Source organism: Hyperolius riggenbachi, chromosome 3, assembly GCF_040937935.1.
Source record: "Hyperolius riggenbachi isolate aHypRig1 chromosome 3, aHypRig1.pri, whole genome shotgun sequence".
Lineage (NCBI taxonomy): Eukaryota > Metazoa > Chordata > Amphibia > Anura > Hyperoliidae > Hyperolius > Hyperolius riggenbachi.
The window spans coordinates 215,005,541-215,027,179 of NC_090648.1; the positions used below are offsets into that span (position 1 = coordinate 215,005,541).

The following is a 21,639-nucleotide window of genomic DNA, read 5'->3' on the forward strand; positions in this document are numbered from 1 at the left end:
GACTCTATCCCATTATACTATAATACCCTTTTCTAATTTCCCGCACGCGCGTTTCCAGCCTGCTAACGGACTCTGCCTTAATGCAACATGACTGCAGCCTCCTTCCACAGCCAAACCTCTTGTCTCAATTTCAGCAGGATGTCTTACCCTAAGATGCGGGCTCTTATAATCAATTGCACTGGCAACTTCATACGACATCCATAAGTTATTGACTAGCATGCTGTGCATTTAAACCTCCTGCATTTAACCTGTCGGATTCTTACACGGACTGTCACTTACCACCTTCAACAGATAGGAGGCTTATCGCTGCATAATGGATGGGTGGACACCACTCAGCCCAGAACTCATACAGCATAGATGTCCCTCAGATCAAGGAAAATGCTTCTCAGCGGCCCTTCAACCTACCCAGTCTGCTCACTAAGGGGTATAACACGCATAACTCATTATAGGCATGAGGCGGTGAGGACTGTCATTCTAACACGAAGGAAGCACTCACCCGAGCTAAACTGCCTTTTCGGCTTAGATAAGCAGAGTCAAAATTCTCTCGTGGTAAAAGTTTTTATATTAATGGTTGTCTACTGTTGAAGTTCTTTGTTTATAGTTACCTCAGTTACAAAAGGGTCTGAGATCTATGTGACTTATTCATATAGGTACATAGAAGCCCATACTTCAGTCCTTGCATAAGGGTATAAGGTATTTTATAGTACATTTATCTGTTGTTATTTCACATATGCAAATACTGCTCTACCATAACTATTTCCCTCCCGGATATAGAATTTATAACTTTCAATCGTTCACTGAGATGTTCCTCAAAGAGTCCAGCGGGGGCTCACGGAATAGCTAAGAGTGAAAAGTCACTGGCTGTGAGCTTCCTCTCCCCACCCTATGATAAACTGGTCCCGACCAGTATGGTTGAATTCAAGAAGTTCGCTACGAGGATAACCCCCCTCCTCGTGTTTTTTGTTCACTTTAGCCCTCATTCCCCTTCAGTACCCAAACCTGCCTGTGATTACCCAATCCCCCCTCCCTGCCACCGAACTGTTAAACTTAGATCCCTTTGCTATGCAAAGACTGCAGGACTACATATAGCCTCACACTACAGACACAATGACAGCCGCAAAAACCAGATATAGCGACTGCATTTGCGCCACATATAACGTTAAAGGGTTCAATAATCCGAACAAGCGATCACAGATTCTTTACCATTTACATAAACAGAAAGTAAAAGTCGCGATGCTGCAAGAAACTCACTTTAGAAGCGACTCGACCCCCACTATTAACAAACGCTTTTACAACAGATGGTATCACAGTACCTTCCCTGACTCTAAATCGAAGGGAGCTTCAATAGGCTTCCACAAAACATTTCCCCTGACAGAAATAGTTGATATGATAGACCCACAGGGCAGATTTGTCTTTATAAAGGGTAAACTATATGGCAAACTCGTCACCTTTGCATCACTATATTTACCTAACAATAACCAGGGGCAGCATCTTTTGAGGTATCTCAACAAATTAGAATCCTTTGCTGAAGGCTTTTTAGTGGTTGGAGCAGACATAAACATGTGCCTGAATCCCAAATTGGACTCCTCTAATGAACTAGACCATATCCCACAAAAATTGAGATCGCAAATTAAAAAGAAGTTGTTAGAACTGAGGTTGGTGGATAGCTGGAGAATTTTCAATCCTACCACCAAAGACTATACATTCCACTCAGCACCACACAACTCATTCAGCCGGATAGACTATATATTTGTATCTCACAGTTTACTAGAAAAAACTCTAGCAGTTGACATAGGCATCCATATATGGTCTGACCACTCACCAGTGTACTGCTCCCTAGCATTATCTACAGAAACTCGGAGAGAATTCCAATGGAGGTTAAACAACAATCTTTTAAACGATACGGAGTGCCTTAATGACATCAAAAAAACTATTTCTAACTTTCTCATAGACCACTCCAATGATACAACCGCTCCACCCACTAAGTGGGAAGCCTTAAAATGCGTGATGAGAGGCATTTTTATATCACATGGAGCTAGGATTAAAAAGGGAAAAAGTAAGAAAATTTCTTCCCTACTAGCACATCTAACAGAGCTAGAAAATAAAATAAAATCAGGCGGTGACACCACGGGAGCTGCTGATCTCATGTTGTCAAATAAGCGCCAAGAGCTCCTTGCCCTGTTGGATGAGGGATCTCTTAGAGCTAGGGAAAAGTGTAAAGGCATTTTATACGAAAAAGCAGATAAATGTGGCACACTACTCGCCTCACAGTTACACCCTAGAAGCAATCAATCCTTCATTCCACACATTAAATCAACTAACTCGTTAGCCCTTAAACACAAATCCACAGAAATAGCGGAAGCCTTCAGGAACTACTATATGGAACTTTACAACCTGAAAGGTAAATTCCATAATCTTGACGCAGAATCCTTATCTAACAAGATTAAAAAATATATATCCCAAACCAAATTGAAACAACTAGACGGTGAGTTTACAAAAGAGCTAGATAAGAATTTCACAGAGGCGGAAATATCCGTTGGAATTCAATCACTAAAAAACGGTAAAAGCCCCGGCCCAGATGGCCTGTCAGGCGCCTTCTACAAAGCCTTATCTACAGAACTCACCCCAATTCTTAGCAAAACCTTTAATGCCATCTCAGACAACTCACCTTTCCCCAAACAATCGTTGCAAGCACATATAGTAGTGATCCCTAAGCCTGGAAAAGACGCTAATCTTTGTAGCAACTATCGCCCCATATCACTCATCAATTTAGACATTAAGTTATATTCCAAAATTATAGCCGAAAGACTTAAACCCCTTCTGCCCTCCGTCATTCACACAGACCAGGCGGGTTTCACGCAAGGACGAGAAGCAAGGGATAATACCCTAAAAACTATATCTCTTATCCATAAAGCTAAAACTGAAGGTAAACAAATGTGCTTGCTTACAATCGATGCGGAGAAGGCGTTCGACAGGATTCATTGGGGTTTTCTCAGAGAAACGCTTATACAAATTGGGTTGGGGCATAACTTGATTACTAAGATCCTAGGCCTGTATAAGGGCCCCTCAGCTAGAGTTAGGGTGAATGGGATCCTGTCGGACGCCTTCTCTATATCCAATGGGACGAGACAGGGTTGTCCCCTGTCTCCGATGCTCTATATCCTATGTATGGAACATTTCGCAGAGGCCTTAAGGAATAATCCTGACATTAAAGGCCTACAGTCTGGCGACCAGCACTCTAAACTTGCACTGTATGCAGATGATTTACTCCTCTTTGTAACTGAACCACAGATCTCTCTGCCAAATTTTCTAAAAGAAGCGGAACGCTTTGGGAACCTCAGTAACTTCAAGATAAATCTATCTAAATCAGAAATTCTCAACATATCCATTCCTCATCAAAAAATGGAAGTCCTGAAGTCCTCCTTCCCCTTCAAATGGGCAACTCGCTCCATAAAATATCTGGGAATCCATGTCCCCGCTAATCTCTCAGAACTATATCAATTAAATTATATTCCCCTGCTGACTAAAATAACTTCTGATCTCCAAAGTTGGTCCAAACTCAAAATATCTTGGTTGGGGAGAGCAAATGTCCTCAAGATGGACATCCTGCCCAGGCTACTTTATGTTTTTCAAGCTACCCCAATAAACATCCCAAGTGTATTTTTCGCAAGATTGAAAAGTTCAGTTATTACCTTTCTCTGGGGGGGCAGGAAATCACGTAGCCACTTTAATCTGCTGATTAGACCTAAGTTGGAGGGAGGTCTGGGAATCCCCTGCTTCAAAAAATATCATGAAGCTGCTCAATTAATTCTAATTTTAGATCTATTTCACAATGGCGGCCATAAGCAATGGGTCCCTATCATAACAACAGACTCCCCATTGGACCCCAGAGCACTCTTATGGACTACTAAAAAGCTTAGACCACTCAGAAACACAATGCCCTTCTGGGTGCAAGAAATTCTTATAGGGTGGGATAGAGCGAGATCAGCCTACAATCTATCTTCTATCCCCAGTCCTCTTACGAATATCTTAGATAACCCTCTATTTAGTCGTTACATGCACGCTCCCGGGTTCATGGGCAAAGATAGAAGCTTTTGGCCTCAGATTAGGCACTTTCTGTCCCGGGGCTCCTTGTCCGCCCCTGAAGCTTGGGGCTCCCCGGGATCATCCCGACCCCCTCCTAAATGGTTTGATAAGCTTCAATTCCAGGGGTTTTATAGAGATTTATCCAGGGCCGGGAACATACACAGAGACCTGTCTTTCTTTGAACGACTTTGCTCCTTACAGGAAAAACCTGAACACATGTTAGCACAAATATACTCCATTCTGGTATGTTCAGTGGGGGAGAGTAACCTTACACATATACAAAACAAGTGGCATAGGGACCTAGGTAAGAATCTAGAACAGGAGGAATGGGAAAAATCTTACACCATTTCCCACAAGTCCTCTCCTTCAGTCCTGGCTCAGGAGAGAAACTACAAGATCTTTTGTAGATGGTACAGAGACCCCCAAACAATACACAGATTTAACCCTCAGTCGTCAGAGATATGCTGGAGATGCTCGCTTCAGACAGGTACATACTTTCACATCTGGTGGGAATGTCAAAATATCCAGCCCTTCTGGAAAAAAGTGTTCAAGCTCCATAATCTGTTATACTTATCCTCCCTCCCATGTACCCCGGAAATAGCATTACTATCTATTCTGCCTGGCTCAATTAAAAACATCAAAAAATCTATATTCAGATACATACTGATCTGTGCTAGACTGCTGGTCGCCAGGTACTGGAAGGACTCCAATTGTCCATCTGGTTCTGAATTATTCCACGAAATAAATCACTTAATGAGATTAGATGAACTCATGTTATCAGCACAATCCAAGCAGGAGGTCTGGACTAACAGATGGGCGATATGGATTGATTTCAGAGACACTGACAAAGCTATGGAATTCTGCGGAAGAGTATAATCAAGTAAACTACTGTATTCACTATGTTTGAGCCCTGCAATGTTATACTGTATATCTATTTTTTGCATTGGATCTTTGGTTAGTCCTAAATCAATGGAAATAGTAGGTGGCTCCGTGTACCCCAACACCCTCCCCCCCCCCATATCCATTACCCCCCTACTTCCTTCCATCCCCAGCCCCTCCCTCGCTTCCCCCCCCCCCCACATTTATTTGCCCTGTTTTGTTATATAAACGGATCCAGTGGCATCAGTGTATGACCAATTTCAGATTCTGTTGTATTGCAAATCTCATTGTCACACAACATTTTACTTTTTGATTATTGCTGTTACAACCTGTATGCGATGTGATATTATGTTGGCCAGTTGGCACTGTTGCTGTGAATTTATACAATAAAAACAAATTTTTCAAAAAAAAAAAAAAAAAGAAGATTAGATTAGAAAGATTTTAGATTCGATTGAAAGAAGCTAGAATTTTAGCAGCGCATGTTCCTTGGTTTATATTTTGTTTTATTTAGGATTAAAGGTTTGGGGAACCCCTTTTGGAACCTGCAGCTTAGGATACCAACAGCGCCACTTTCCACCATTTTTTTTTTTAAATGTATACATTACCTGTCCGGGGTCAGCCTCCACCCGGTCTCCGTCCATCTCGCCAGGTTCCGCATACATGCTATCAGCGCCTATCGTCTTACGCCAGATGCTATGCGCCGTTAGAACCCGGTGAGATAAACGGACACTGCGTGGAGGCTGACACCGGACAGGTAATGTATAAATGCACACACTTCACATTTATACATTGGGGGGCAGTGGCAGGCTCAACCGATTCCCTGAGGATTTCATGCTGAAACCGGACAGGAATCTGCCTTCAGCATATGATCAGCTTCAACAAAGACAAATTTATCTCTAATCAGATTTGATTAGAGATACATTTGTCTCTTTGTCAAATCTGCTCAAAATCGTCAGGTCTATGGCTACCTTAAGCACAGTCAGAAGCTGGAAAAGTTGAGGTAAACTTGGCATGAAGAGCTGTCCTTGATCTTTGACCTGTTTGTATTCAGAATTACAATGATGAAGATATCCTTGAGGAGCATTTAACAAGTACGTACACTAAGGGCCCATTTCCACTATCGCGAATCCGCATGCGTTGCCCGCATGCGGATTCGCACAGTCAGTACAAGTGGATGGGACTGTTTCCACTTGTGCGTTTCCCCGCACGTTTTTCTGTGCAGAAAAAATCTGCAGGGTAGGGTCCTCAGAATTCGCCTGCGTGTGGAATGCAGGCGAATCGCACGCAATGTATTTAATAGGGAAATCGCATGCGTTTTCCCCATGCGTTTTTTGCCGCGATTTCACATAGGTATTAATGTTAATTTACACAGGCAGTGACATGGTTAAATTCGCATACAGCCTTACCTATGCGAAATCGCATGTGAAATCGCGGCAAAAAACGCATGCGGAATCGCACCCGCATGCGATTTTGCCTGCGGTGATTCGCCGGCGATTCCGCAACGCTATAGTGGAAACGGGCCCTAAGACAATGAATGTTTGCCTATAGACAATGGAATGTTTAGCTTCCCATATTATAAATGAATAAGTTTGTAAAGGCTAAACAACAGATACGTATGAGAGAATTTAAGTCCGCTTTAAACAAGTTGGTTAACTTCAGAGATTGTTTTTGTGACGGTTGATCATATACATTCATCTTACCTATTCCTTTTTGTACTTTTTTATGTTTCCCCTCAAACCTAAGACCTGATTTAAGGTGCGTACACACCTGTGACTGATATCGCCTGTCATGGATTGGCACCCAATTTCTAAGGCGACATTGCTGGCCCGGCTGAACAGGCACAAAGTCAGCTATATAGCTGTCAACGTGCTTTGTTGCTATGGGAAGGGGGGGAGGAGTCACAGAGGGATGATGGAGCATGACATCACCTGGCTGGTGGAAGAGCGGTGTGCGCAATGGAGTTAACATCACCTTTTGTCTGTGCACCAATTGCAGTGGGACAGGTAGCAAATGCAAATACAGTACTTCTTTCCCTGTATGAAGCCCTGTCAGAACTTTAGCTGTTTTAACTAGTGACAGTTGTAATTTAACTACTTACTGTTTTACAAACAGTATATCTATGCCCAGCAGGACTTCACTTACTGTCCCAAGGGCGTAGAAATTAGTCTAGATGCTCGAGCCCTCCCGCACATGCGCAGGAAGGCTCGAGCTTCTAATGCACAGCCATGAATGCGGAGGAGGAGCCATGTGGCCACGATGTGGAAGGGGGCTTCCACATCGCAACGGGGGGCTTCCACCAACTGAGGGAAGCCTCCATAGGATCCTGAGGCTTCCCACTCTTCGTGGTGAATATTTGTTTTTGAACTGAGCTTCAACTCGGGTTCGCTTTAAGGTCTGTAAACACACTCAACACGAGTCACGGAAAACAGACAACCAACGGCTTTACTCCCAATGGCATTGAAAACACTTGTCGTTTCCACACACTAATATTGCAAACAACCATCTCCTTTAAATACTGCGTGCACATTGAGAAACATCGTACATTACATGTCCGCATTCAGTACAATAATGTCATTCAGATGGCATTGAATACATGTGGCCAACTACACAATATCTGCCCAACAGTCCTCCAAGTTGATCCGTCGGATATTGATGAGGCAAAATGCCAGACATCGGTCACTTGTTGTTTGGCTACATTTTTGCACACGATTGTCACCCAACATTGTGAAATCTGTTAGTTGTTGTGTTGAACGATTCAACAACTTTAGATTAGTGTGTGTCCGAGGCTTTGGGCTCTATTCATAAAAAATTAGTGGCGAAAAACCTCCTGGAGGGAAAATACCGCAGCGGTATTTTAGACTTCTGCGTAGTCATTCATAAAAATGTTGGCAGCTGCGATGCAAGTGCTGAGATCTTCCGCTGAAGGCTGGCGGTAAGCTGTCGGAAGGCATGCGGAAACACTTACGCCGGCAGAGTTCCTCCGTGCACTGCTCTCTCTGGGAGGTCTGTCCCATTCACTTGTATGTAATCCGCAGGCTTCGAGGAAGCGGTATTTCCCGTCCACATACTGCTTCCTCTAATCTTTATGAATGGCCATTTTGTTACATTTTTCTAGATAAATCTAGAAAAACACTGCAGAAGGCGGAAATTTCTCGCTCTGGTGGGGGATTGCAGATTTTCATGCGGGACCAGCTTTTATGAATGCCCACTTTGCTAAATGGTCGGGAAAGTCCGCTGTTTTGAGCGGAAAACTTGCGGTAACTGTTTATGAATAGAGCCCATAGTAGGCCAAACTTTCAGACTGACAGCTGCCGCCCGCTGACGACATTTGCAGAGCAGTTCAGCCTCCTGTCTGCCGCCCACCCAGGGGCGTAGCAATAGGGGGTGCAGAGGTAGCTGCTGCATCGGGGCCCTTGGGCCAGAGGGGCCCCGAAGGGCCCTCCCTAAATTACAGTATTAGCTCTCTATTAGTCCTGTGCTCATAATAATCACTTCTAATAGATACTTTGATTAGTGGTAATCATTAACAAACTGTTCCCCATCCCCTTCTTGCACCTCTGACACTGTAGTTGCCATTGGCAGGTTTTGGTGCGTCGTATCAATTGTTATGCATAGAGTGCTAGGGGGGCCCCATTGTAAAACTTGCATCGGGGCCCACAGCTCCTTAGCTACGCCACTGCGACCACCAGTGCAATTTAAATGCAGCTGAATTGCAGCGGTTGTACCACCACACGCGGTGGTGTTACTGAGCGTCAGAGAACCGCGACATGTGAAGTCTCACTCCATGGGGTGGCCGTCTGTTCGGCAGGTTACCGGGCGCTAACAATCGCTTGGCCAGTGCAGGAGAGCAGCAGACAGGCAGAGACTTCACCACTAGTCAGCTGCCTGTGTGAAAGGGCCCTTATAAAAGCATTATTCTGCTGCTAAAATTGGGTCCTGGACAAAAATGCGAAGCCTCTTACATTTTAGCAACTTGGTGACCCTGCTAAGAGAATCCATACTGTGCCTGTGATGCACGTTATTTACCCATAGGCGTTATTATGCTATTTTTGACGTTTTATTTTGGTGCTGAATGGAATGGCTCTTATCTATTCAGGGTGCAGCCCAGAAGCCAACATTGTATTCTCTTCCCTTGTACTTTTCCTGACCCTGCAGAAAGCTCTAGCTTGCAGGGTGGTCAGCCCAGAGCATCCCTCCCAAGTCCAGCAGTCACCGGGCTGGGCTCTGTGTGTGAAGAGGGCGGAGGCTGTGGCCGGTGATCTGGGCGTGCTGAGAGGTGGCGTCCCCTGGAGTTGGGCTAGACTTACACGTGGCCGCCTGTTAAATGCCACGCCCGGCCGCTGCACACCGCACTCCGCTTACTTGTGTGTGAGAGAGCGGAACCCGGTCCCTCTGTTCTCCTCCGCCGCTGCTGCTCAGGTAACTATGCTGCTTCTGCTCACCACTTTGCACAGGCACACTCTGCTCATAGCAATAGCCCACGACATCCACATCTGTCTGCATTATATTGAAGTAACAACCTTTTCACCCCAATGAAAGTAAATAAGAAAATTTGTAACGTACTACAAACTAGTAGTAGCTATGCACACAGCTGACAGTTTCTCATGTTTTATATAGAGTTCTGCTTCTATAAATCACTTCTTCTCTCTAGAAGTAACAGTGTGGCTCTCTGATTGTGCAATGCTAGCATGCCACATGGGGTGTCTGTGCCAAGGGAACTGAGGGCAGTTTGTCTGGTTCTTCACTTTTGAATCGAGAATTGTTGAATGTGGTCTTGTTGTGTTGCTAGGCAACCCTTGACTGCACTTTGTGTTTGGGGTCCAAATTCTGCAGAGGCAACCTGACTTTACTTCATAGCTCTGCATGAAAGGATGGAGGAGGAAAATTAGTATGTGATTTAGGTGGGTGGCAGCGGAACTATATAGGAATCTGCAAATCTCATTCTAGTGAAAAGGGCGTTTTATTTTCTGTCTCGCCCTGTTTTGTTTATTCATTTACCACTCATGTACCACTCAGTGTACTTTATATGCACTGGTACATGTTTTTTTTTTTAATGTGGAAACCTAATAATAATGTCTTACATTTTTGTCTGAAAGAGCATCTGTATAGTGTTATCCATGATGTGCATGAATAAAATATGCTCATAGACTGTGCTCCTGTCATAAATGTGCATACAATAGAGCAAGATTACTGTCTAGCCTGGGGACTGAAAGATCATTCCTTCCATCACAGGTGTAGCACCTGTTCTGTTATCTGGAACTGTAAAGCGGGCAGACCAGACATAAAAAGCAATGCTTAATTCGGCTGTTTTTAAACACTAGTTAACGTGTGTGTACACACACACACACACACACACACACACACACACACACACACACACACACACACACACACACACACACACGTTAAAAAAAAAATATATATATAATAGAGAGAGAGAGGCTATTTTTGGCATAGGCACCAGGATCTGGTGAATCAACTTGGGAGCAGCCCAGTCCTGAACCTGCACTGTGAATGTGAGCTGCAAGAATAAAGACTGCAGTGATGACTCATAAATGCGCTGCTGCCTTTCACAGTCCATTCAGCATGTCCTGTTCTGAATGCATTTGCTGGCGTTCTTCTTGTGCTGCTTATAGCCTTCGTAATCACAGGATAGGCTGTAGAAGTGAGCCATTTCACATGTACCATATTTCAGCCATGTATTTATCTGTCTGGTGTTTTCCCATAAGAAATCATGAATCTTGTAATGAGCTAGGGATAATTGCTCTGTTTAGCCTTGTATGTTGTGTTCTCTTGTGTAATATGTATGTAAAATAACCTTCAGTAGAATCTCGTTCTAGTATACGCTGATATAGTAAAGTTCTGGATATAATAAACTCAGTCCCCAAGCCCCAGCGACTGCATCTGTATACAATGTAGGACCAATTCTGATGTAGTAAACTACTTTTTCTGGTCCCTTGGAGTTTACTATAATAGGATTCTTCTTTAGTAGATAATTTAGGCTCACAGTCCCTCCATTTCTTTTTTTGTGTAAGAAAAACAACTTCAACAGTAACAACTTCAGATTTAGTAACTGTTTGCCTGAATATTCAAACAGTTACGAAATGTTTCCAGCAGTTTATTTAGCAGAAGGGAGGTGAGTGAGGAATGCAGTGTATAGTCCTCAGGTCTGGCAGAGGCACAGAAGTACAGTGAGTTAGCAGGATAGGTGTGACAGAATGATTTATAACTTGGGTGGAGTAAAAGCTGGCATGGGGCCGGGTGTGGGCTCTAACTTCACTGTATGATTCCCATACACAGGGAGGATTTAACCACTTTCAGCCCAGATAAGACCACAGTGGTTTATGGGATCTTGTTACTGGAAACTCTATCAAGCAGTTAGTGGGTCTTAAAAATCTATATTACTGCCATACAATTCTTCAATATATCAACTAATCTGCTGTTATAGTATTACAGGCCTTTGGGTCTTGTAAATGAGACTTAAGTAGTCGATAAATGTAATATCTATCTCCTCTCTTGTTAGGAGTGTGTAGCCTAAATGATGATTCTCGTCTCTGCAGCTTGTATTACAGACTTTCTGTCAGCACATTGGCTTTTTTTTCCTGGTCAAAGATGAAGAGAGTGTTTGTTCAGCATGGATGTAGCTGCGACAGCTATTATACTGATGTGTGGGCCACACCCAAGTCGATGTTCTGAGATTGGCAAAATTCACTTCTCTTTAGAAAGGGCATGTTCATACACATGCCTCATGGCTCGCATCAACATTAACCCTATCTGCTATGCATGTGTGGGGCGGATTTAATCCAGAGATGATGAATATTTATGCAGATCTGATCTAAAAGGTTCTGCCTTTTTTTTTTCTGAAAGATTTATCCAGTAAATGATCTATTGTAGATGGATCCTCCTGACGCTGGTCTATTTCAGTTTATCATTTAAAACTGTACTGGGCAATGTGGTAACTTTATTTCGTGTGGAGAAGGATGGCTGGCTGTGTAATATTGAATGGTATTGACTAGAGCCAAGCTAGAGAGAGCAGTGGTTTGTGTTTGATCTGATTGTGGACAGCTATCCTAGAGGCAGCCTAATGATAAGGATGATGAAGCAGATGGATCTGGGTGCAGTGACTCCATTCATTTAAATGCTGCACTGAAAACAGCTGTACTGTGCCACAGTGCTGAAATATCAGTGCTGGACCCTCCTCCTGGCCAGAGCAGCAGATGCTGACATTCTACAGCAGCCAGTGTCATCATGGCCCTGTTTATTTCAGCACTGGCTATGAATAATTAATGCAGCACAAACACTGATAAGCCACAACGGGAAACCCACCAGCCTAATGCTGGGAATACACTAGAGGGGGCCTGGGGCGAGTGTCATATGCGGGGCCTAGAGACACAGATATGCTGTGGATACACATACATGCAGTATGTGTACACACACAAACACACACACTACCCACCCACACACACTACCCACCCACACACTGTGGAAACACGTGTACACACACACACACACACACACACACACACACACACACACACACACACACACACACACACACACACACACACACACACACACACACACACACACACACACACAATAGTTTAGATAGGTAGGTGCCTCCAGTGTAGGCTAGATAGGTAGGTGCCCACAGTATAGGTTAGATAGGCAGGTGCCCCGCAGTGTCGAGAAGAGCGGGCATAGTAGTTACAACCCACCTTGCTTCCGCTGATCCCACACAGCCTCCATCTCCTTCCTGTCCCAGCATCTGTCGCCTTGGTAACAGCGCTGTGATGGCATGTGGTCACGTCATCATAGGGGACGCTGTTACCAACTTGACGGATGCTAGGGGAGTAAGTAGATGGGGGCAGCATGGGATCAGCGGAAGCAAGGTGAGTTGTAACTCCTATGCCCGCTCTCCCACTGCAGAGGGTGCGGGGCCTCCTTCAGGCCTGGGGCAATTTTTTTACATCAGATCTATAGTCAGGGCTGACATCAATCAGATATAGAAGTACACATTTGCAATATTTTACTTTTTTTTTCAAATCCCGATCAGAATTCTGCTCATTTTTCCAATCTGATATAGATCAAAAGGACATATAAACGGAATGATAGCCAGTATTGTTGTTAATATTTTCCAGCCTGTCCGATCTGCTTCTGATCGAGAGAGATTAAATATAAGCTTGGGATCAGTTGCTGGCAATTAATAGGCTGTATATTTTCTTGATTGGAAGTAGGATCTGAAGTGAAAATTGCATGGTATGCATCAGGCCATAAATTTGTCTCCATTTCCCATATGGCACAAGACAGCTCTGACCTGTGGAGGAAAGGAATCCCAGTCATTTAATGGTGTGCTGTGGTATCTGGCACCAACACGTTATCAGGAAATCCTGTAAGTTGCAGGGAGGGGCCTCCATGGGGTATTTGTCTTCAGTACATCCCACTGGTTCTTTTGGCAGAGGAGAGATCAGTATGGGCACTCTTTGTACAAAGCAAGTTGTGCTGTACTGTGTAATGACACTTTTCTGCCATGGCTCCACACTGCATTTTTCAGCAATTTTTGCTACAGTAGTTCTTAAGTGGGATTGGAGAAGCTTTTGCTTCTAGTGCACTTCAGTGAGCAACTCTGTCACTGGTGTATTGGTTTCTCTGCCTCTTGGTAAGTAGTAACCACTGCATGGAATAAAAAACAGTCATTGCGCTCTCGGCATCAGAAAACAGGCATCCACCTCGCCCCCCTATATGAAACCACTCACCAGCAGTTGTGGTCTGTAAGCAGACCAATCAGCGCTTTCGGGGTGTATGGCCCCCGGTCACCTCTCTGGCTCTGCTGCCTCTGGCGTAGTCCGAGTGTGGTGCGGATCCGTGGTGGTCTCCTGGTCCGGGGTTGGTGTCAGCTTATGAAGATAAAAAAACACACAGGAAGACCCGCTTCCAATAGTGTGATTCCGTTTATTTAAAAAAAGGGGTCATGTAAAATACGTGACTGGGGGGCATTGAGCGATACACTATGTTGTAGATAGTCACCTCCTGTGTGGCCACACTGGAGGTGACTCCATCTACAACATAGTATATCGCTCAATGCCCCCCAGTCACGTATTTTACATGACCCCTTTTTTTAAATAAACGGAATCACACTATTGGAAGCGGGTCTTCCTGTGTGTTTTTTTTTTATCTTCATAAGCTGACGCCAACCCCGGACCAGGAGACCACCACGGATCCGCACCACACTCTGACTACGCCAGAGGCAGCAGAGCCAGAGAGGTGACGGGGGGCCATACACCCCGAAAGCGCTGATTGGTCTGCTTACAGACCACAACTGTTGGTGAGTGGTTTCATATAGGAGGGCGAGGTGGATGCCTGTTTTCTGATGCCGAGAGCGCAATGACTGTTTTTTTATTCCTTGTATTTACTGGCACAACCCAGTTACTGAACTGCAGCACTTGGATTTTATTGCCATTTGAATTCTCATCTGTGCAAAAACATTAATACACCATTGTTTACACAGTGGTGCTTTTGAGGAGCGAGCGCTAATCTTGTACTTTGGAGTAACCACTGCATACCAGACCACAAGAGCTGCTATTTTGAAGATGCAGTGACCCAGTCATCCAGCCATCACAATCTGGCTGTCAGAATTACTCAGTTCCTTATGCCTTCCATTTTTTTTTCTTTTGAACTGGACCTGAACTCTTGCACAGGACAGAAGGAAAACCGAGAGAAACTACCTCCTCTCTCACATTGCTTCAGTGTCTCTGATCTTCTCTGACTTCTGTCCTATCCCGCTCCCTCCCTCTCCCATCCTTTTCCAACATCTCCCTGCTTCACTTACTCTTGTTCTATCCCACTACCTCCTCTCCCATCCTCCTCCATGTCTGACCACCATTGACTGTTGTCTCTTGGCCATCCTGCTTCATCATCTCTGATCTCCTCTGATCACTTTCCTATCCCACTACCTCCTCTCCCATCTTGCTTCAGTGTCTCTGATTTTCTCTGACTTCTGTCCTATTCCACTTCCTCCTTCTCCCACCCTTTTCCAACATCTCCGTGCTTCACTTACTCCTGTCCTATCCCACTACCTCCTCTCCCATCCTTCTCCACCATGTCTGACCACCACTGACTTGTCTTTTGGCCATCCTGCTTCAACATTTTTGATCTCCTCTGATCACTGTCCTATCCCAGTTCATTTTCTCCAACATCTCCACTGACGTCTTTCCTATGCCACTCTGTTTAACTGAACCCTGCAATCTTCTGTGAGTGAGCATGACGATCTCATAGGTAGCAATTTTCCATGCATTTCAGAACGTTCCTGTGCCTGGGGACACTTTTTTTTTTTTCATACAGTAAGCCCAATAAGTTGAAGCCCTAGTTAAAGCTTTTTTTTTATGTATATTGTGTGGCATATGTCAATGCAAAGAACAAATCGTTTTTGTATTATTCTTATGTTTATTACCAGGCTGATTGGGTTTGCATTGCTGATGTCCTGTGTTTGTCAGATACTGCATGGCTTGACTGAACAGAAGTCTGAGCTGTGAAAACTCTTCTCCTTATCCCATCACCAGACTTAGGAGATAGTCGGGGGCTCCATGTGGCCTTAAATTAAACCTGAGACGAAGGGAACAAGAAGATTTTTACTTATCTGGTGCTTCTTACAGTCTCCTGTAGTCTATTTCCTTCTCTATCCTTGTGGTCTGCTGTGCAGTGAGGGCCAGGCTGCAAGCTACTGCGCATGCACTGTCTTGGTCCACCCACCTCCTCAATTGCATTCCCATGGCAGGGAGCATTCTGCGCATACCTCAGGAGCGCAAGTAGAACTTCAGTGGCACAGCAGAGTGGACCAGGAGGAGCCTGAGGGAGCTGACCGACTACAGGGGGCTGGAAGAAGGCCAAGGTAAGTACAAATCCACTTGTTCCACTCATCTCAGGTACACTTTAACCTGTGAACACAGAGCTGACCCTGCCCCCCACCTTTCTATTTAAAAGAAAACAGAGAAAGAAGCGGTCAAAGTCAGGTGATGGCTCTGTGCAGAGTAAGCAACTCACACTCTGCTGGGAGCTCTATACTTCATGCTCATATCTCTGGGGTACGTGCGGACTCTTCTAAAAGGAATTCATCTGGAAATGCGGCATCAAACCTGAAAATTGTGTTAGTAATGGTTTAGTCCCCTATTGACCTTTTTATCTATGACAAATCTGGTAGGCTGAATAAGGGCTGTAAAGCAAACCTTTGAGGGTTGCAATGGACCAAATTGTACACTTGCCTAAGGAGGGGAAGCCTCTGGATCCTCCAGAAGCTTCCCCCATCCTCCTCTGCAAGGCCGATCCAGCGATGGGACCTGGGAAGCACCGGCCCGCTTGAACAGCAGCAAGGACCTGCTGGGATCCATGTTACTGCGCATGCGCTAGCCATCAACAAGGGTCAACAAGCAGTGTTGCAGAGGAACGGAATGGGGAAAGCTGTTAGATTATCTAGAGGCTTCCCTCTACCGAGGTAAGTACCCAAATTGGACACTTTTTCCCCTTATAGGTTTCCTTGAAGATGGCTTATGTAGACATACTGTACACAGCATTTTATTTTGCCATTCGTGAATCTCTAGCAAAGTGACCTCTTGAAAGCAGGAAAAGTGTAAGGATTTGAGTGACTTTCACCAGGGCTAAATTTTATTGGTTAGATGACCAAGTCAAAACATCTCCAAAAAGGAAGGCCCATCTAGCACAATCTCACAGGAGAGCTACCGTAGGACTAATTGCTAAAAATAACTTATTGCTGCCATAAGAGAAATGTGTCACAACCTCTAGTACATTGCAACTTGCTGCAACCTCTAGTACATTGCAACTCACAGATCTGACAGACCAGAGGGACCATGCTCACACCTGGCCAACAAGGGATGCAACAGTGAACTCATGAGTGCTAGAACTGAACCATGGAGCAATGGGGGAAATGGCCTGATCTGACAAATCACATTTTTTTTGGCCTCCACATTCACCAGACCTCAATTTAATCAAGCATGAAAGACTGGAAAAACAAATTTTTATCCATGCAGGTCCACCTTACATATTACAGGAATTAAAGGATTATTAGCTGACATATTGGTATTAGATTTCCCGGGACACTTTCAGATATGGGGTCCTTGCTCTACTGGATCAAAGCTACTTTGGCTGCACAACTGGACTGACACACAGAGTGGCACGGAGCAGGTGGTGTGAGTAGAGCAATGATCATGGTCAAGCCTATCTGCCAGGCAACTCGCTCGCTGATACAGGAATCAGAGGGGCACACTGGATTTTTAGCTGATGGTTCAAGCTGTGTACACACGCTAGATGCAACTCTGCCAAGGTGTTCAAAAACTACGGTCTCTGCCAAGAATCAAGAGTGTGTACAGTGGCCCCCGCCCAACCCCTTGACCCTGCAATATCACTAGTGGGATCTGGCTTCAAATTGTCCAAGTGTGATCAACACCCATGAACCAAACGATTGTAAAGGAGTGCCAAGACTACTCGTCCTTCCGTATCTCTTAGACGACAGCCAATACTTCTCCAAAAAGGGTCGGCACCCCCAGTATTAATAGCTCTTTTAAACTTTCAATAAAGAGCTATGTTTTAAAGGATTGTAAAAAGTGAGTGGCTGCATCCCAGCAACAGCCCGCTGTTTCAGGTCTACACCCCTTTCTTCAGGCTGGACAACCTCACACCTGGACAGTCCATATGTGAGGTTGTCCAGCCTGAAGAAAGGTGTGTAGACCTGAAACAGCGGGCTGTCGCTGGGATGCAGCCACTCACTTTTAAACAATCTTTTTAAACTTATTTTTTTTTTTTCAATAAAGAGCTATGTTTTAAAGAGCTATTAATACTGAAGGTGCCGACCCTTTTTGGAGAACTAGTGGGATCTGGTACTGATCCCTGCTGGGAGAACATGGTGTGTGTGTGTGTGTGTGTGTGTGTGTGTGTGTGTGTGTGTGTGTGTTTTTTTTAATATGCCTATCATAGCCATATTATTGGGTGAGGAAACCAAAGTGCCTTTAGAAACCCTATGCAAGCATGTGAAGAGCTTACAAACTTCTTGCATATAGTTGCCTGGCCCAGATTTGAATTGGGCCCCCAGTAATGCAAGACAAAAGTCATATCCACTACAACACTGTACTGCCCATTAACCTTTTATTTAAATCCCTTATCAATAAGACAGACAGATTTTTATATGAGACTTGCCTGTTATCTTTGAGACCGTAAAATATACACTTTAGAAGCCTTTATATTATTATTATTGATTTATAAAGCGCCAACATATTCCGTGGCGCTGTACAAAGTAGAAAACAAACATGGGGTACATAATACAGACAATGCTATACACCTAAATACAAGATACATATGGAAATCCATCAGTTTTTCATAGGGTGCATATGTTTTTACTTTTAACCAGAATGCACAAAATGCTGAAGAATGAATACTTTTGTTGGGGGAAGTAAGAGAATTTAAGTGATGTGTTTTATGTACGGAAAATCCATAAAGGCTTTCAGGACTTAAATTAGCCCTGGCAAGTGATGTAGCTGGAGAGCCACATTAGTGCACTGAGCATTAGCACTGGTAATTTGTATCACTGACTGCCAGTATATTTAAGTTCAGAATAGTGCAGGAGCCTTGTACGGTACTTATGCTATTAAGTGCTTCTGTTTTCTGTTCTACACTTTCCTGTGCAGAAGAGATCAGGCTGTTTACAGGACATAATACTGCAAGCTATGCTTTTGTGGCAAAGCTGCTAAAGCTGGGTGTAGACAGGTCTCTGCATTAACAATGAATGTTCCATAATTGCCCCTTCTATATATAGTTGCCAAGTACATCCAATCGATGCGTCTTCTTTTCCGGCTCTTCTCAAATCGTGTTGTAAGACGAAGTGAGAATTTTACTCTAAAAAGGATGTTTCCTTAAGCCAGTTGCGAGTGCAGATTATTTCCTGACTCCTAGTCCTGATCATTACCTGGTGCGTTAATCTGTGTTACTGGTTAAAATGATTGTTTCAGGTGACTGTAAAGATAACTGCACAGACATGCTGCTGAGCAGCCTGGTCTATTCTATAGTAAACAAAGAGACTAGTTGCGCTGGGCCTAAAGATGTTATCTAGCAGTTTAGCGAATAATAGATACAGTTCAACTTAATGAAAACATTTATCAGAATTTATTCAAAATATATTCATAAAACACAAACTGTCAGTTGTTGTATAAATAAAGCAATTTTTTCATCACGATATTGCATATATTTCATATTCAATGTACATACATATCATCCACTCACTCAGACATACACAGACCTTCCAATGTGCATGAAAAAAATCAAGGTAAAAATTGGGATAAAAAATGGGATAAAAACTAAAATAGAGAGGTTTTGAAATAAAAAATCTGTATGGTATAGTCTCTATTGATAGCTCTGAATATGTGTCACTTGTAATGTCTTTTTAATCCTTAATAGGAGTGAAGTAAGTTGATGTGCTCCAATAAAGATACCCCATGGGGAACTAGTTATCACATCACAAGGGTGTATCCTCTTCACTATAAGTTCCAAGTAGAGCCAGATGAGTAATTAGTGATTACCTTGGCGTCTATGGTTCCTGCAATAAAGCATCCACACTAGTTCTACTAACGTTCCTGACGGGTAGGTTTAGGGTCAGGCTGGAGTCCAGTATTTGAATCAGAGCTCCGGCCGGCTGCTCCGTCTGGATTGATATTTAGGACCCAGGGGAATCCACACCAGCAGGAGAGGAGGAGCTAACGGAGTATATCAATCCAGAGATGGCTGTTCACTAATTACAGGCTTTGAGAAAGGCGGCCGTAGTCCGCTGAAACGCGTAAGCCCTCATCATACAACCCACGCTGTCCCAAATTGCTACAGGAACAAATGCCTTGCAGCCGCATCAACTAGGTACAGGACGCACTTAACGGACTGACCCACTCAAGCTGTTACCAGGCAACAGCTGAGCAATACAGGACGCGGGGAATAGGTGACGTCACCGGAAGTGAACCAGCCGTCACCCGGAACTACCTTAGTGGTGGACGGCGGAACGGATTGAGGATACAGCGTGTGCACACGCTGAGTTGAGTCACGGAGCAGCCGGCCGGAGCTCTGATTCAAATACTGGACTCCAGCCTGACCCTAAACCTACCCGTCAGGAACGTGAGTAGAACTAGTGTGGATGCTTTATTGCAGGAACCATAGACGCCAAGGTAAACACTAATTACTCATCTGGCTCTACTTGGAACTTATAGTGAAGAGGATACACCCTTGTGATGTGATAACTAGTTCCCCATGGGGTATCTTTATTGGAGCACATCAACTTACTTCACTCCTATTAAGGATTAAAAAGACATTACAAGTGACACATATTCAGAGCTATCAATAGAGACTATACCATACAGATTTTTTATTTCAAAACCTCTCTATTTTAGTTTTTATCCCATTTTTTTATCCCAATTTTTACCTTGATTTTTTTCATGCACATTGGAAGGTCTGTGTATGTCTGAGTGAGTGGATGATATGTATGTACATTGAATATGAAATATGTGCAATATCGTGATGAAAAAATTGCTTTATTTATACAACAACTGACAGTTTGTGTTTTATGAATATATTTTGAATAAATTCTGATAAATGTTTTCATTAAGTTGAACTGTATCTATTATTCGCTAAACTGCTAGATAACATCTTTAGGCCCAGCGCAACTAGTCTCTTTGTTTACTATTGATTTATCAATTTATATGAGGTGAGTGGGTCCCCATATTTAACTAGTTTGCAGCAGGTGAAACAGCACGCTCATAGGAGCACCTCCACAAGCGCCCTCCAAATTGCTTATAAGCCTGGTCTATTCTGTTTGGGGCATGGGGCGAGTGTTGTGGTGACACCAATTGCATTCAGTCATTAGAGATGAACCTGGTATAGGTCACTAATGACCTCTACAACCCTGTGGGACACCTGTACCGATGCTAGATTTTCACCAGATACTGTCATGATTTTCTCTGGTGATTAAAAATCCATAATCTGTACGTAGCTTAATGATGAAGTAAATCTGGCCAGTAATTTGCAGAGAAATATATAACCTAATGTTTGTTACTGGAATAGAGCTGTATATGCATAAGATCCAGAGACTGTCTGTATTATATGGACCCTGGATAGATAACCCACTCAAGGCTGAGGTCACCACAGCTAAACTAACTTGCCACTGGTATTCCACTCTGAGACATAACTAAGAATTCAGTGAAGGACACCTGATAAACCTTTTCCAGTAAATGGAAACAAAGAACCCTAGACTGGGCTCTTTGACAATAATCTCTGTTTATTTTGTAGGCAAGACTCGCATACTTTTTTTTTTTTTTTTTTTTTTTTCTTTTAGGGTTTTTGTTTTAGGGCTTTATATCAATACATAGAACTTTAACCTGTGAAATGGCTAAGTGTATAGCACTCTGACCTTGCATGGCTAGAGTCTCTGGTAAGGTAGAAATCCCAGCCAGCACACTATCTGCATGGAGTCTGTATGTTCTACCTGTGTTTGTGTGTGTTTTCTCCCAAAGTCCAGAAACAGACTATCAAAATAATTGGTTACCACGATAAATAGGGCTTAGACTGTGGTGGCACATTAGAATGCAACTATGCTGGGAATTAGATTGTGAGCTCTTCTGTCAGACAGTGTCATAA

General features: G+C 43.7%; 1 protein-coding gene across 1 annotated transcript in view; it reads left to right on the forward strand.

The window, feature by feature from the left end:
• The first annotated feature begins 9,277 nt into the window (after positions 1-9,277).
• ANXA2 (annexin A2) overlaps positions 9,278-21,639 on the forward strand; it is a 45,364-nt gene continuing 33,002 nt past the window's right edge. Inside the window, exon 1 of the mRNA XM_068275697.1 lies at positions 9,278-9,384. The gene's annotated coding sequence lies outside the window, so the exon portion shown is untranslated. The remainder of the gene's footprint in view (positions 9,385-21,639) is intronic.